Here is a 16,430-nt window from a genome sequence, read left to right as displayed (position 1 = left end):
TAAAGAACACAACACGAATTAGATTACAGGATGGACTCATGATTAGAGAGTCCATAACAGGACAAATACAGTGGGTAGTACCCCTTTCATTCAGAGGGCTAATGCTACACCATGCACATGATGCCATAACTGCAGGCCATAGAGGTTCACAAAAAACATTAGAAATACTAAAAGATTATGCTTACTGGCCACATATGTCCCAAGATGTGGAATTATATACTAGAGGATGTCTAGTATGCGCCCAATTTAAACCTGCTTCACCAATGCATAGAGCACCATTGATGAAAAGAGGCCTAACTCTCCCATGGTCAGATTTGCAAATAGACTATGTAGGTCCTTTAAAAAGGTTGAGCAGGGGAAACCGTTATATTTTGAGTGTGGTATGTTTGATGTCGAAGTGGATTGGATGCATTCCTGCACCAGATTGTAGTGCGCAAACAGCAGCCACATTGCTGGTGAACCATGTGTTCTCAAGGTTTGGGTTGCCACAAAGAATTGAGTCAGACAGAGGAAGTCATTTCACAAGTACTCTAATGAGTAAGGTATGGCAAATAATAGGTGTGAAAAGGAAACTACATATCGCATATCGGGCAGCGTCTTCAGGTACAGTTGAAAGAAGAAATAGGTCTGTTGTGGATATTTTAAAGAAATTTGTGGCAGAAGCAGGTTCCAGCTGGGATTTACGTTTACCGTTGGTTTTGATGGCAATCAGATCAACTCCTGCCAAAGCAACAGGTGTTAGCCCCCATGAGGTCTTGACAGGTAGGAAAATGGTGTTACCACAACACCTACTATACAGAACACATGAGCAGACACTTGTGAGTGCGTCCACAGTTCATGAATATATTGATGAACTGAGGAGGCATTTGCAACATGCATTTGCTTTTGTGCAGAGAAATCTGGAAAGAGCTGCTGACAGTGCAAAGTCTTATTATGACAAAAAGACATCAGTAAAGGAATACAGTGTAGGGGATCAGGTGTACAAGTTTCATTTTGGAAAAAGTAAACAGAAAAATTCTAAATTTCTAGCAGCCTGGCAGGGGCCATTTCGCATTATAGATAAGGTCTCTCCTGTAGTTTATAAAATTTTGAAAAATGAAGGTGAAACGGCAATAGAGCAGTTTGTCCATGTAAATCAAATCAAACCATGCCATCCCAGAATTAGATCAGGCAGCTTGAGCATGTAGAAACAGATAAAGTCCCTTGAACACAAAAAGAGAAAATAAATGGGTACAATCAGGAGGCAGTGACAGAGAAGTTAAAAAGTTGATTGTTATAATGGCACACAAACACTGTAATATATGTAAAAATATATAATATAAAATAAGTAAATAAATATATATAATGGAAGCTCATGGTTGGTGTGCAGAGAGAAAAGGTATTAAATATTGAATGCTGTTTTATATGTGCTTGTTTTCTTTTTAACTTGTGTTTAATTTCAGAAAAAAAAAAGAAAAAAAAAACGAAATATTTTTACCAAGCATGTTTTATTTTTGGCAAAAGGGTGAAGTTAGTATTGTGCTATGTACTTAATTTGTTTATTTTCTATTTGATTTAGAAAATTAACATTATTTGGTCAGAGGTTCCGGGATCAGAGCCCACGGGAGACGATGGAGTCCTGGAGCCCACGTGGACGGATTCCGGGAAAGCCCCAAAGAGGGGTGAAGACCAAGGCTGCAAAGCGATCAGCATTGAAGATGATAGCGATGATATGGTTAATGATGATGATATTTGGAGGGATCTTCAAGAATTCAGAAGCACAGGTTGTCATTGAACCTGGACCAGCATCTGGTATCGCGGTGGAAGAGGCACCAGGATTCATCATGAGTGATAGAAGGATGATTTTCCAAAATATATACATACCATTGAATCCTGAGATTTTGGTTGAAAAACACTTGAACAATACCGGAATTAAGATTGAACAGACTAAAGAGTGGCTGGAAATAAGAAAAGAGGACACTAAGCAGTCAATAAGAGATATATTAATGCAATTGGAAAAAACATTTGTGAATTCAGCAGACATTAAGAAGAGGAGAGGAAAGAGAGGTGCGGTGATGCTTGCGATATCATTGGTAATGTCTATAGTTGGAGCCATAATAGGTACCACAATATCAACAGCCAATTCTATTTCGGTAGGAACACTGAGTACTAAAGCGCAACAACTGAGTATTGACCTAGAAATAATACAAAAAACATTAGATGGAATTAGAGGGGGACTGGATGAACAAGTAAAATTCATAAATGAAACTGCAATCATTCTAAATGAACAAGCGGATGTAATGCAACGGGCGACTGAAATAATACTTAAGCATGACAGAACTTTAAATGAAATATTGAACATAATGAGTCCTGTTGATAGACTATTAACGAATTATATGAGAGAAGTTCAAACTGCAGTTTCACAATTGATTCAAGGACATATCCCCTTGTATTTTGTTTCGCAGGATATTATTCGTCAAATGATAGAAAGATTGACCAGGAGGGAAATTGATATAATACAGGTAAAAATTGCATTCGAAATGGGTAATGCAATTCCGTTATATGTGGACTTGGGAAGACTAGAGATTCGGATTTTTGCTATGCATCCCATATGTAGCCCTGAACTTATTTATCAAACGAAGTGGGTACACAACGTGGGATTTTGGCAAGAGGACAAATTTATTAAGATTAAGACTCCAGAAGTGGTGGCATTTCAGTCATGGGAACCTGAAGTTTATTTAATACCAAACCTGGAAACATGTGTAAAATTTAAAGAACAAAATTATATGTGTCCAGGTAAACCGTTTGTTCCTGATGCCACAGATGCTATTTGTGGTTTGAAATCTGACCCAAGTATATCAGAGGGATGTGAAGTGATTATTAGCAATATGGGGAGTGAAGAAATGGCACAGGCTAAGATGGTCAGAGGTAAATGGTTGATCAGCACCTGTTTAAAGAACATGACGGTAGTACATTTAAACCATGGAACATATGTGGTTAAACAGGTGAAATATAATGTTTTTTATTTACAGGTTCCAAAGGATACAATTGTGTCAATTGGGGGGTTAACATTGTTTCATGTAACAAATGATGTTTGGGAAAGCCAAGTGGAAAATATCGATTTTTTCAAAGGGATACTTTTCCAATAGATCCGGATGTGGAATATTTATTGAATCACAAAGAAAGACATGTTATAAAAATGAATTTGAGAAAAAACAATATTACAATTAGTAATCTGGGGATAATAGAAGTGGAAAGATTTAATTGGGGAACCTGGGGGGAACGCTCAATAGTGGGTTTGGCTATCCTGGTGCTAATCATGGGTGGATGGTTGATTGTGCTATCAGTAAAAATGAAAATGTTACTGATTTTACTAGCTACGTCAAGAAGAGAAAGATATCCCAATACACATGCATTTTAAAAGAAAAAAAGAACAAGTTGTTTTTAGGAATTGGCTTGGATCGTAACCAAGTTCTAAAAACAAAAGGAGGGTATGTAAGGATATTTGGCGTGTTACAGCACAGAGTACAGAACTACTGCACAGGTAGCAATTTTATTTGCTCCCTCTGTTCCTATTTCTTATCCTTCTATTATTTCCCTCAGACATCTCTTTCTTCTCTGGTGGTTTTCTGTCTTTGTTTCTTCTCTTCCCTATGTTCTCTCACACCTTTGTTTCTTTCCGTGTTGTTTTCTGTCACTGTTTCTTCTCCTTCCCCTGGTATCCACTACCTAGATTTCTGTTTCTTTTCCTTCTCAAAGTTCTCTAATAACCCTATGTTATTCCTCTGAGTGTTGTCTGTCAGTGTTTCTTCTCCTTTCACTGGTTTTCACTACCTCTATCCCTGCCTCTTTTCCTTCTCACAGTTATCGCATACCTCTGTTACTTCTCAGGGTGTTGTCTTTCACTTGTGCTTCTCCTTCCCCTGGTATTCACTATCTTTGTCCCTGTTTCTTCGCCTTCTCAAAGTTCTCTCACATCTCCCTGTTATTTCTCTGCCTGTAGCCTGTAATTGTTTCTTCTCCTTCCCCTGGTATTCAGTAACTCTAACCATGTCTTTTATCCCTCTCATAGTTTTCTCAAACCTCTGGTTATTGACTGCCACCGTTTCCTCTCCTTCCCCTGGAATTCACTATCACTATCCCTGTTTCTTCTCCTTTTCACAGTTGTTTTATACTCTCTGTTTCGTCTCCCGGTTTTGTCTGTCACTGTTTCTTCTCCTGCCCATGGTGCACGCTCTCTCTCCCTGCTTCTTCTCCTTCTCACACTTCTCTCACACCTCTATGTTTGGGTATTCCCAATCGCTGTTTCTTCTCTTTTACCTGGTATTCACTATCTGTGTCCCTGTTTTGTCTCCTTCTCATAGTTCTCTCATAACTCTCTGTTTATTCTCCAGGTGTTGTCTGTCACGGTTTCTTCTCTTTACCATGGTGTTTGCTATCTGTATCCCTATTTCTTCTCCTTCTCACAGTTCTCTCAGTACTCTGTTACTTCTCAGGTTGTTGAGTGCTACTTTTTACTCTCCTTTCCCTGGTATTCACTATCTCTGTCCCTGTTTCTTCTTCTTCCCCTAGTTCTCTCATACATCTCTTTCTTCTCTGGCTTTTTTCTGTCATGGTTTCTTCTCCTTCCCCTGGTATTGGCTACATCGATTCCTGTTTCTTCTCCTTCCCACAGTTCTCTAATAACCCCCTGTTCATACATCTCTTTGTTATCTGGCTGTTTTCTGTCACTGTTTCTTCTCCTCCGACGGGTATTGGCTACCTCGATTCCTGTTTCTTCTCCTTTCTACAGTTCTCTAATTACCCTCTGTTACATCTCTTGGTGCTGTCTGTCACTGTTTCTTCTCCTTACCCTGGTGTTCACTACCTCTCTCCCTTTTTCTTCTCCTTCTCCCAATTCCCTCAGACCTTTCTGTTTCTTCTCTGGGTGCAGTCTCTCACTGTTTTGTCTCCTTCCCTTGGTATTCACTTTCTCTATCCCTGTTTCTTCACCTCCTCACAGTTACGCATACCTCTCTATTTCTTCTCTGAATTTTGTCTTTCACCATTTCTTCTCCTTACCCTGGTATTCACTAACATTTGCTTTACATTTGCTCCTCCTTCAGATAGTCCTCAAACTTGAATAGTGATAATGAACACAAGTGCACAGTGCAGTCTTGAACTCAAGCTTTCAAACATAGAGAAGGTTGCAAGTGGCACATCCAACAGGATTAGTCTGTCTGGAAGGTCTGCCTACACTGTTGCCACTCAGTGCTGGGTTAAGCTTCTTTGGGTCCTAGTAAGCAATCTTTTGGTGGTCCAGGTCATTGATACCATCTCTGCAAGACACACTTTAGCCAGCTGAGAAACATTACTGGGATTGGACCATGTATCTAGCACACTACACACCGAAGTCTGCAGCGGAGACATTAGCATGCAGATCTGCATGACTAGGCCTGGAATCTGTGACTGCTGAGCTATCTCACACAACATACTCTAGGAGATGTTCATGAAGTGGGCCGTCGTCAGTGTTTTGCTAGTCTTCAGGTCTAATGTTTACCCCCAGTCTAAGCAGTTGTTTAAAGATGCACTGGAGTAGTCAGATGACATAGAATTTGTGAAATACAGTTGAACTGACCGTTCTTGACACTGTTGCTAAAAGCTGGCATTACACTCGAGATTATCATTTATTTTACTACTATGTTAAGGATGAAATGCCGAAATGCGAACCTTAGGGATTGGAAATTGTGTTAATCCTTTAGAACTTCACACAAATTGTAACAAACAGAGAAGGCTGAGGATTAGTAGCACTTCTTCATGAATAAATCAAAATGATCCAGGCAAAGATTGGGCAAGTACAGCTGCAGACTGATATTATATGGGTAAAAAAACCCATGGTCGGACGTTCAGTTTGACTTCTCACCACCGAATTCTGATCTGGTTGTGGCATTACATTCTAAATTAAAACCCACTAATGATTCACTTTATGGTCTCCCTTTATGTGTTGCAAAAACACATACGTTTTCTTTAGCTCAATGAATGTCCTCATTTGTTAACCGTTCTCTTGCCCAAGGTCTAGTCCCTACCAAACTGAAGTTTTCTACAGTCTCCCCTGTCTTAAAAAAATCTGGCATGGGTCCAATGGACCTTCAGAATTATAAACTGGTGGCAGGTATCCCATGGCCGGCCAAAATATGGGGAAAAGTGGTAACTCTCAAATTACAGGGACATATTAAAAGGCTATTGTAACGATGTGGCAAGGTACACAACACACCTGAACCAGCAGGTAAGATTATATGGGTTTATTGGCAAAATAGTTCATAGGAAACATCGGCACGCCCCATCAGCCTAGCAAGCACCTTCCAAGTGTCCCACATGGAACGCCAGTTCAGATCTTAACACAGACACTGACATTCCACAGTGACCTCACAGCACACGAGCACTCCATACTGACATCACCACATTCAGGGAACCAGTGATGTCACTCTCAAGCCAAGCTTACATCACAACAGCTATCTTTGCTTGATACCTTTCAATAAGGATTCCTTCTTTGGCATGAAGCTGAGTCTGCTTAAGTGGCCGTATGAAATGTCATACTTAAAATCTCAAATGAAGGGGACCTTACATTATTGCTCATGCTTGATGTCTCTGCGGCGTTTGACACAGTGGCCTCCATCCTCCTTCTGTCCAGATTGTACACGGTTGCCACAGAAACCTCACATGCATTGTCCTGGTTTAAATCTTTTGTGACCAACTCTTATCAATGTGTGAAAATGGCAGCGTTTACTTCAAACATCATTCAATTGGAATGTGGGGTCCCTCAGGGATCGTCAGTATCACCCCTTCTGTTCAATATATATTTGCACCAATTGATGGGCATTTCCATGAAGTATGATCTGGGCTATCATTGCAGATGACACCCAGATTTACACGAGAGTACATAATACTCCGGAATCACTGCTAAAATTGGGCCACTGCATTGAAGAAGTGGGTCAGTGGAAGACCTCCAATAAACTCCAACTGAGCCCTAATAAAACTGAGCTGCTTCTTATGGGGCCAAAACACCTTTTGACTGATCAGTCTTACTGTCCCCTGCCACCTCTTATCTTTTGACTACCCATGTCCCTCGTTCCCAAAGTAAAACATCTGGACTGTTTGTGGCAGTCTGATTTAGGCTGCGACCAGCAGATAAATCCAAAGACAGAATCTATTTTTTTCACCATTCACCTTTTACGTCACGTCCTTCCGTTCATTGACCAGAAAGATCATGCAGGTGTGTTGGGAGCGTTGGTTAATTCTAAACTGGGTTATGGAAACAGTCTTCTCATGGGGATCCTAGACAAACAAATCCACTGACTTCAGAAAGCACAAAATGCGACTGTTCGGTTGATACATAGAGTATCGAAATTGACCCATATCTCATCTTTGTGCCATTCTCTGCACAGGCTCAAGTTTAAAAAAAAAATTGAGTTTAAAACACTATATTTGGTCTTCAAGTGCCTCAATATTTTAGCCCCTAGTTACCTATCCAGAAAGCTGTTCGCCTATAAGCCCATGCGTCATCTATGATCACAGCTATTGGGGTTTCAATCCGCCAGATTTTATCACAGCGGTGAGAGATGTTTTTCCATATATGGCCCAAAACTGTGGAATCTGTTACCACTTCATATTGACATATTACTCCCCTCATGATATTCCGTAAAGCTTTGAAGACTTATTTGTTCAATTAGTCACTGATCTTTGGTCTACTGGCAATGAACTCTAATATCGAGTAGTGGTTGACAAAACTCTCGGTCATCGGTGCTTGGATGCAGTTAATTCTGTCAGAAGCTTATTAGACTATCGATATTGTTACATCCACCAGTTATGGGATGTGGATAGTGAAAATGGTGTCTTTGTTAAAATACAATATAGGGGGAAAGGGTGCAGGTGTTTGCACTTAGTGGTGGGTTATTCTTCCCTGTTACTGCCGGCTGGCTGCTGAAGCCCCGCCTCCACTGCTCCAAAGTTTCTGCACCCCCCCCCCCACGAGGGGTAAAGCCCGCAGGGGAAATATTGCGGGTGTTTGCACCTGCTGGCCGGTCTTTCTAACCTGTTACTGCCAGCTTGCTGCTCAGGCACCGCTGCCCCTGGCCAAAAGTTGCTGCATCCCCCTGTCTGGGTGAATCCTCCGGGTGGAAAGGTGCAGGTGTTAGCACCCGGTTGCCGGTCTTTCTTCCTTGTAACTGCCGGCTTGCTGCTGAGGCCCCGCTCCCCTTGTCAAAAGCTGCTGCATCCCCTCTGCAAGGGGAAACGGTGCAGGTGTTTGCACCCAGTAGGTGTTCACGCCTGGGGGTGTCCTGTAGAAGAGTTGCCCGCAAGATTTGCAGCCGGTTCTGGGAATGCCTTGACTTCCTATAGAGCTTCTTGCTGGCACCAGTTGAGTGGAGCCTTCGACACGGAACAGCTGGAGCTGGAGCTTTACCTGGAGTGTGGATACATGAGGCTAGAGTTGCGAGCCACCATCTCACACTGTTATCTTGCTACCACAATGCCCATGGGCCCTGGCCCCAGAGTAATTGACCCAGTTTGACATACATGAGATTCCAACAGGAACCAGAAGGGCTCGTGAATCTAAATGGAAATGCTAACCGCTCATTCTGCTTTGGATGAGCAAACTAACCCTGAAACTGTTCCTGTGCCCAGTACTCAGTGGAAACTTTTGTTAGTAAAAAGAAAAAGAAACCCCATAGTGTCTGCTCCACTGGCCACTAGACGCAACCCAGTACCCAGCCCAGCCCAGCGAACAACATAAGATCCTTTGGCGATGCCCACTTTCTTATCACCGAAATTACCAACTTCCTGGGCACGTTCAGCTCTTTAACTTCTCTAACCACTTCAAGTCTGCAAGGAGTGGGGCCTAGAGCACAAGATTTTGCTGACTTGACAATCCTGCAAACAGGGAAACTGTCAAATCTGTTGAAACCGCTGGTTGCACATGCCCCAGTACCGAAGACAAGGGGGCAGTGCCTTTCTTGGCACTTATTGATGTCCCCCCTGGGCCATTCATAGGGGAGAATACTGTCCCTGAACCCGATCTTGGAGTGCCTACTTCTACCAATTGCACAATGTTCAAAACCTCTGCCATTTCTACAGACCCATATGTCCTGGATCCTCGACCTCCCAGTGATCCTCCTACCCATTGTATTGTAATATCTGAGACACTTGGCACTCCTGTGGCAAGGGACAATACAACAAAGCCCATGTCACCTCTATTTAATGAACCACCTCATCTGGCAAAATTGATGGATTTAATCTCATGGGTGCACGGGGCCTTTAAAAGACAATTGGAGGGTGAAGGACTGCATGGGCCTGTGAATAGAGGGCTCGTAGAAGTAGGCACAGTGACGTATTAGTGAGGGTCCCTTGTGACCCTCTGCCAGATAATTCAGTGTGGCTCTCCCCTTCCTTGTGAGGAAATAGCTAATGTTTTACCAACCAACCATCATCTAATGCTTGCCAGTGTAGCACCGTTCTGGCCGAAATCTCCCAAATCAAAGATCTGGTTGAACTGGTTGGTGGGGGCTTATCCAAGGAGAGGTATCCAACTGTTCTGGGGGCCAAAGGAGCAGGGCACATTAATCAAGTAGACAAAGGTCTGTCAGTGCTCTGGAACAGCCCTAATAATCCTGACATCCCCGGCACTATGCAGAATGATAAGGGGCAAAACAGGGGAGGGGGTGCCAATGGGCATGTGAATGGGCCAAAGACAACCGCTCATCTTCTAATAGGCCCGGCGAGTCTGAGGCATTACCTAAACCAGTCCAAAATAATCATGTCTGTACTGAGCCTGGTCATTGCTCCTCTCAGCCTACACTGTTGCACCCACCGGGTCCCCCACATAGCCGGGGTTCCCAGGAAAACTATGATCACTGCAAAGGCAAACACCTGGATGGCTCATCCATTTGACAGAATACCGGTTAACAGAAGTAGGATGATGCCATCATAGGTAGGGGGATCATTCTATCTTCACAGGATCCCCAGGCTTGCCCCAAACCATCACAAACCCAGAGATGCCCTTTTAAATAAGTGGCTTTACTGGATCCAGGTGGTGAGGGGAGGAAATCTGTTGACAGGGTACCTATACACATGTGTGTTGTATAGTGCTTGGGATAGATGTAGAAGCCTGCTGATGTAAGAGAGAGCGTTTGGTGTGACAGAGAGAATGTTATGGTGTGAGTGAGGGAATGCCTGCAGTAAAGGTTCTAGACTCGGGCAGTTGGAGAGCCCCCGCCTGGGCGATGGGGGTCAATGGTTCTCACTAGTCATCCTAATGCAATTTAAGGTATCCTGATTAAAGTAACTCTGTTGGAACCCACCTGATGTACCTGAGGATCCTGCTTTACTTCACTGGCGATGAGTTGGTCTTCAAGGAAAACTGTAAACAGTCCTGTGTGGCAATATGAGACGTTTAACATGACTATATAGTCTGCTGCAGGGGGTGTAGAAGAGAAACAAGAGAAAACACTGCCCCACAAGTAAGTCACATCACCCAGGGCAAAAGGCGGAGCTGTGCCCAGAAGTAGAGGGGGAGCTGTGCCCCTTTTAATTGCCCCAGGGTGATATAAGTGATGTTAAAGTACCCTGTATGAAGCTGGGAGACCCAGGGATCAGGCAAGACTAAGGGCACAGCTAGGTGACTCAAGGGGAAGAAAGTTAGAAGGGGCATGATACCACTGCTGGTCATCGTGAGGAAAGAAGGAGTGAGAAACATTGAGTAATCAGTGGTGCCTTTAGTTGGTGGCTGGTATCCAGAATAAAGAAGGCGAAGGGAAAACACAGGAAGAGAAATATACTCCCATGCCAAGTGACCACCGCTAAATGAGACAGCATGGCTGACCCAGGAGCCTGTGTGTATGCTGGTGAAGTGGAGTGGATGGAACATGCCGTGGAAGAAGATTGCCATAACCTGCCAGCGCGGTGCCGAGGGCCGTGTCTACCATGTCCCATTGCCTTGGTGTGAGTGGCGCTTACCTGGAGCACTGTGGGTGATGTAGAGGAGAAGCAGTGGTTGGAGTTGCGGAGCTCCGCCACGCTCTGGGATGACACACCAATGGTGACATCAGGGAAGCTGCGGCGGGGGTTGGCAACCGCCTGGAATGCTGAGGGAAATGATGGGCTTGCCCTCAACATGCGTTGGCCTGGAGCTGCATTTCATGAAGCAGGATGCATTTGAGTAAAGGACCTTGCTGAGCCTACATGACAAGGTCGCGCTGTGTGGAAGTGGTTTTCAAGTGCTTTATGACTGAAGTGATCCCAGTCAGCGATATTTTTTTGGGGAAAGTGGAATTCATGGAAATAAGTCCACGACCCACCAGATTGCAAAAAGGGCATCCAGCGATTTTCAGGTTATGTGCCATTATCATGACAGCAGTACAGGAAGAAAGAAATATGTGTGTCCTATGGAGTTGTGGTCACAGCGCGCACCGGTGAGACCTGGTTAAAGAGACTGAAGAATCGTATTTGGCATCGGCCGACATGACAGAATGTAATGTAACATGCAGATCTTGAAAGGCTATTGTTGCATTCATTTGGAAGTTTTGGCAAAGGAGTTTACTTGTGTAGTATTCCGGGCTTGATGTGTGTGTCGCACTTACTCTTGAAATGTTGTTTGCATTTGTGTATGCGAGTGTAGTAGCGACATGCAGTGTTTGTTTCAAAGCCTGAATTGACATTGCATGAGGGCTCAACGTCAGTGCTGAGAATGTTTAGCATGAAGAATAATGCAACATTGCAAGAGGTACAATGCATTTGCATATTTGAGGTTTATTGCATTTTGAGGTTTATCAGGTAGAGCTGGACTACCGGCTACAGACTTTTAGAAAATCTGCTTCATCTCGAGAAAGTTACACTTGTAGAGCTTGGCATGAATAGAGAATACAAGAGTATGTGCTAGTGATTAACCCTTTGAGGAATCTCAGGTTAGGAGTTGTGAGCAGCTATCGACTTTTAGGGCTATGATAAGATGTATGTTGTCATAGCGTGAGTATTTTGACCAGCTGGTCAGGTTCAGTGTGAGAGTGCACTAGGTTAATCTGCTTGAGGAATTTTGAGCAATGGACTTTAAGACGAGTAATGAAGTACACTTGTATTATTCTAGAATGTTGTGTAAGAGGATTCAATTCAACACTACAGCTAAGTCAATGCCTAGTCTGGGATACTGAATGGAAACCCTTATTGATATATCTTTATGTCCAGTTCATGAGTTCTGGATGACTACCCCTATATAACACCCCTCTCTTAGAATCCCCCTGACCCCACTGAGCCAAGAAGTAGTTCTGTTTTGCAAGTTTGAAAGGTTTATTTGAGAAATAAAACAAAATATAGATACCACGCTTTTATAATAAATTAATAATCGATATCGCCCTTAGAAATATAATGTTAATCAACAATGGGTAATCTGACACTAGCAGGCTTCTTATAATCAATGAGGAGATAGTATAGGATGGATAAAGTAGCAAAAATACTTTTATGATTTAAAGGGAAAAGCAATGAGGAATAAAATGCAGTACAGAAATACTTGATATGATTTTAGCAAAAGATATGATAATCACTTTTTCTCTGGCAATTCACCCCCCTCCCCTATGCAATGGAAGTGGAAGGAGATGGAAAGAGGAGCACACAGTTCTCAGGAATGCAATCAAATACAATACGAAATTCAGTTCCCCCCCAGCAAGCTTAGAGAAAACCGGTATGAGTTTTAAAACACAGGCCCAAGTGCTTTGAATGTGGTGGCAATGAAGTGAGAAATATGCTGAAAATGCTTTTAATTCCCTTTAGGAAGTTCAGGGTGAGTGAGAGATACTTGGGATGAGTTCAGGCTCACTTTAGCAATTATTCAGAGATGGTGATTAAGAGGCAAACGAATTTTTAGCAAGGAAAGAAATGACTGCTGAGGGTTACACGTGGCTGGATTTTTAACCAAATCGCAAATCCCGATAAAATTCGCAAGTGCGTGAATCGTGATTACGGCAAAAGTATAAGGAGTAGCAAGTCGGTTCTAGGTCCGTTGGAAAGCTGAGATTCTAAGCTTTCAGAGGAAAGTTCCTATCGCCAACGGTTCCAGAGATACGGACGATTAAATAAAGGTAGTTTTTCGGATTTAAAGTAAACTCAAAATGACAGGTGACAGCTTGCAGCTTCAGAATTGACAGGTGACCGTTGTGCAGCTTTAAAGATGACAGATTACACGATTTCTAGGAGGCAGTTCTACTTAGGTTAAAATAGTTTGTATTAGATTATTTTAACTAAGAGATTGGTTCTGCACAGTTCTGCTAGGTACTCACAATATAAATTTGAAATAGGCCTCGCCACAGATCTGGTCAGGTTTTGGACTGGACTGCGGTTCTGGTCTCGGCACTTCACAGTGATCTGGGTCAGCTCTCTGGTTCTGCTCACAGTGGTCTGGGTCACTCTGGATCTCTGGTCTGGTCTGTCCGGATACAGCAGTCTCTGCACGGCTCCTGGATCTCTGCACTGGTCCTGGCAAAAGTTCTTGGCAAGGGATTCAAGCAGCTCGCCCGGCTCTGAGTAGCTTGCAATGATTTGAGGTTGCTGAGGCCTGCTGAGAAGAGTTCTCAGTTTGTGGGTTTAGGCCCTTGCTTTAAGTTCTGAAGTAAAGTTCTGGTCTTTGGAGATTGATGGATTTGAAGTCTGGAACTCTGGATGTGAAGTCGTCGGTCAGCATGCTCCGCAGCAAATGGAATTGAATGTCTCTACCTGTCCCAGCAGTCTCTTTTTATGTGTTTTGAAAATGGGTGTGTGCCTGGGCCTAGCTAAGCCTGCCCCTCTCTACTTGTCATTGGCCCAATTCTCCCCTCTCCCATGATTGGGAGAAGGAAATGTGAGTCAGAGTGATGCTGTAGGTTTTATGGGTCAGAGGATCCTCCCCTGGTCAGTTTGCCCACAAATCTATATTTGATTCAAGTACATCCTTCCCAGATATACAATTTGTTGAAATTACATGTGCACATTATATATTCCTTATGGTCCATGCTTGTCCGCCTCTGATCTTCCTGGGGGCTTGCATTCAAAAATGACAACATTTTGCGCTTTTTAACTGGTTTTGCAATATCAGACATTTACCCAAATTTACACACATGTGCGCAAGGAGTATGGACATGAATTGATGAAGTGTCAGATTTTTAACATGCAGATATTTGGAGTGAGACCCTATTTTCCGCTAGCAACCCCAGAATACACCACAGGGTCCTAACGCATCTCAAAATGTTCACAGAAAAATCACAAAAATAATGATATTACTTATATAATTCTGACAAGTCCGCACTATGAGTTATCTATCTTTTTAAAATTATGCTCTGGCCCAGATGGGTGTGGTTTAGGTTCCAAAGCACATGGGGGAAGCTTCTGCTTGTCCCCGCCTCCAGCTCGGGTGGCTCCCAGAGGCACTTCTCCTCCCACTTCTCCCAAGAGGAAGCCACTTTTATGACGCCCCCAATATAACATTTGCCTGAGTCCGGGACAGGCCTTTGTTCACCTCCCTGTAGTCCCCAGCTGCTCCACCCCTAATCTAATCAGAGAGGTGACAACTCCTTTTGGCAAGGGGGAGAGTGGCTGAGCAGGTTTTAACTCCTGTGGGGGTAGATGTCAGGCAGAATTCAGTTTCATTAAGCCAGGTTTCAGCTAAAATGTCACTTTTTGTTCCCCAGTTTAAGTCAATACAATGTTTACATATGCAGCTAGAATGCTGATTCTAAGTTCAAAACTATGACATCTTAACAGTTACAAACTATGTGACACTCAAAAGTAGGTCACTCAGTTAATTTAAACATTTCGATTTTGGTGGTTTTAATCCAGTTTCAGTTAGGCTGCTGACATGCATAGCTCAGCCAGTTTTGTTATGAACATTGTTTTGGGCTCTTCATCCTCCCAGATTTTGTATGCACACATACTTCATTCCGCCAGATGTCCGCTGGTGTTCAATGAGATTTTTGGATGTGTTGCAATGTTTGAAAATAGGCATTTTGAGCTGGCATTCAGAGAAACTAAAGGTAATTTTAAAGCGTTTTTGAGCTAACAGGCGCTGCTGTTTTACCTTTAGCACCCATTCCACTCATGGCACCCTGGCCCATCATGCTCGCACTGGTGGGTGGCAAGTTAGGCAGCCATTTTGGTGTACGCACAAACTGTGTGGTTCTCCTGGATTCTGGCGCACATGTGGGCTTTTTGGCCATCTTGGATTTTTTAAGCCCACAGCACCAAATGTTGCAGCATGATAGCTCAAACGTGGGTCAGGACACCCAACAAGGCCTCCCCACGCGACTGCACTTTGAATTTGAGTCGATGGGGAGTCGGGTGCACAGAAGGTTTTGACCCACGCACTGGTATGTCCGCATAATCTTCTTCCAATTCTGCAAATGGCACAGTTCAGCATCTTTTCCTCCATCCGGTACTGATCGATCGGTTCTCCTCGCCGGTCCTGATGGGAATATTGGGCGGTACCCCGGGCCCCTTGGGTCTCTGCTCCCGGTCTCCAGATCATCCTCCTTGGCCAGTCTCCAGGTTTTCTTTCTCCTAGGACGACAAAGGAAAAGCGGCAATACCTATTCATGGACATTTCTCCCCCACCATTGATATAGTGGGGTGGCATATATATTTTAGAACTCAACAGATATGAACATGCACATTTTTTTAAATTAAGCGACAGGAACACATAAACTTGAGAAACACAGAATTTGATAGGCTATATGTAGGATATTGTAGGGTTGGAATTGAATTACTCTGGAGCGGTACCCTCTGGGATTCCAGTGGATTCCTCCAGTTGTTGCAGAGTGTGCCTGGGATGGCAACACTTCAACTGGTTTATGTGGACCCACTTGTCTTCCCCCTCTGCCAAACAGCCTTTGGGGATGCAGATCTTGTAGGCCACAGGGGAGATCTTGTCTATAATCTCAAACGGTCCCTTCCATGTAGGCAAGAATTTTCGCTGTTTGGCCTGGTTCCTTTGGAAATTGTATAGATAGACCCGATCACCCACCTTATATTCCTTTCGGGTAGTTTTTAAATCATAGTCGGTCTTCATGCTCTCGGCTGATCTTTCTAGATTCCGCTGAGCATAGGCAAAAGCATGCTGAAGGTGTTTACTTAAATTCTCCACATACTCATGTGTTGTGGAGGCATTTATCAACGTTTGCTCTTGGGTTCTGTAGAGCAAATGCTGGGGAAGCACCATCTTGCGTCCAGTCATCAACTCAAATGGTGACATTTTGGTTGCAGATGAAGGGGTAGATCTGATGGCCATTAGGACCAGAGGTAATCGGATATCCCAACTTGGCCCAGAATCTGCCACAAACTTCTTTAATATGCTCACAATGGTTCGGTTGTATCTCTCCACTGCTCCAGAAGAAGCTGGCCTGTAAGCAATTTGTAGCTTCCTTTTAACCCCCAGTATCTCCCACATCTTTGTCATTACT

Source organism: Ambystoma mexicanum, chromosome 9 (genome assembly GCF_040938575.1).
Source record: "Ambystoma mexicanum isolate Mex_15411 chromosome 9, UKY_AmexF1_1, whole genome shotgun sequence".
Classification (NCBI taxonomy): domain Eukaryota; kingdom Metazoa; phylum Chordata; class Amphibia; order Caudata; family Ambystomatidae; genus Ambystoma; species Ambystoma mexicanum.
This window is presented reverse-complemented; position numbering follows the sequence as displayed.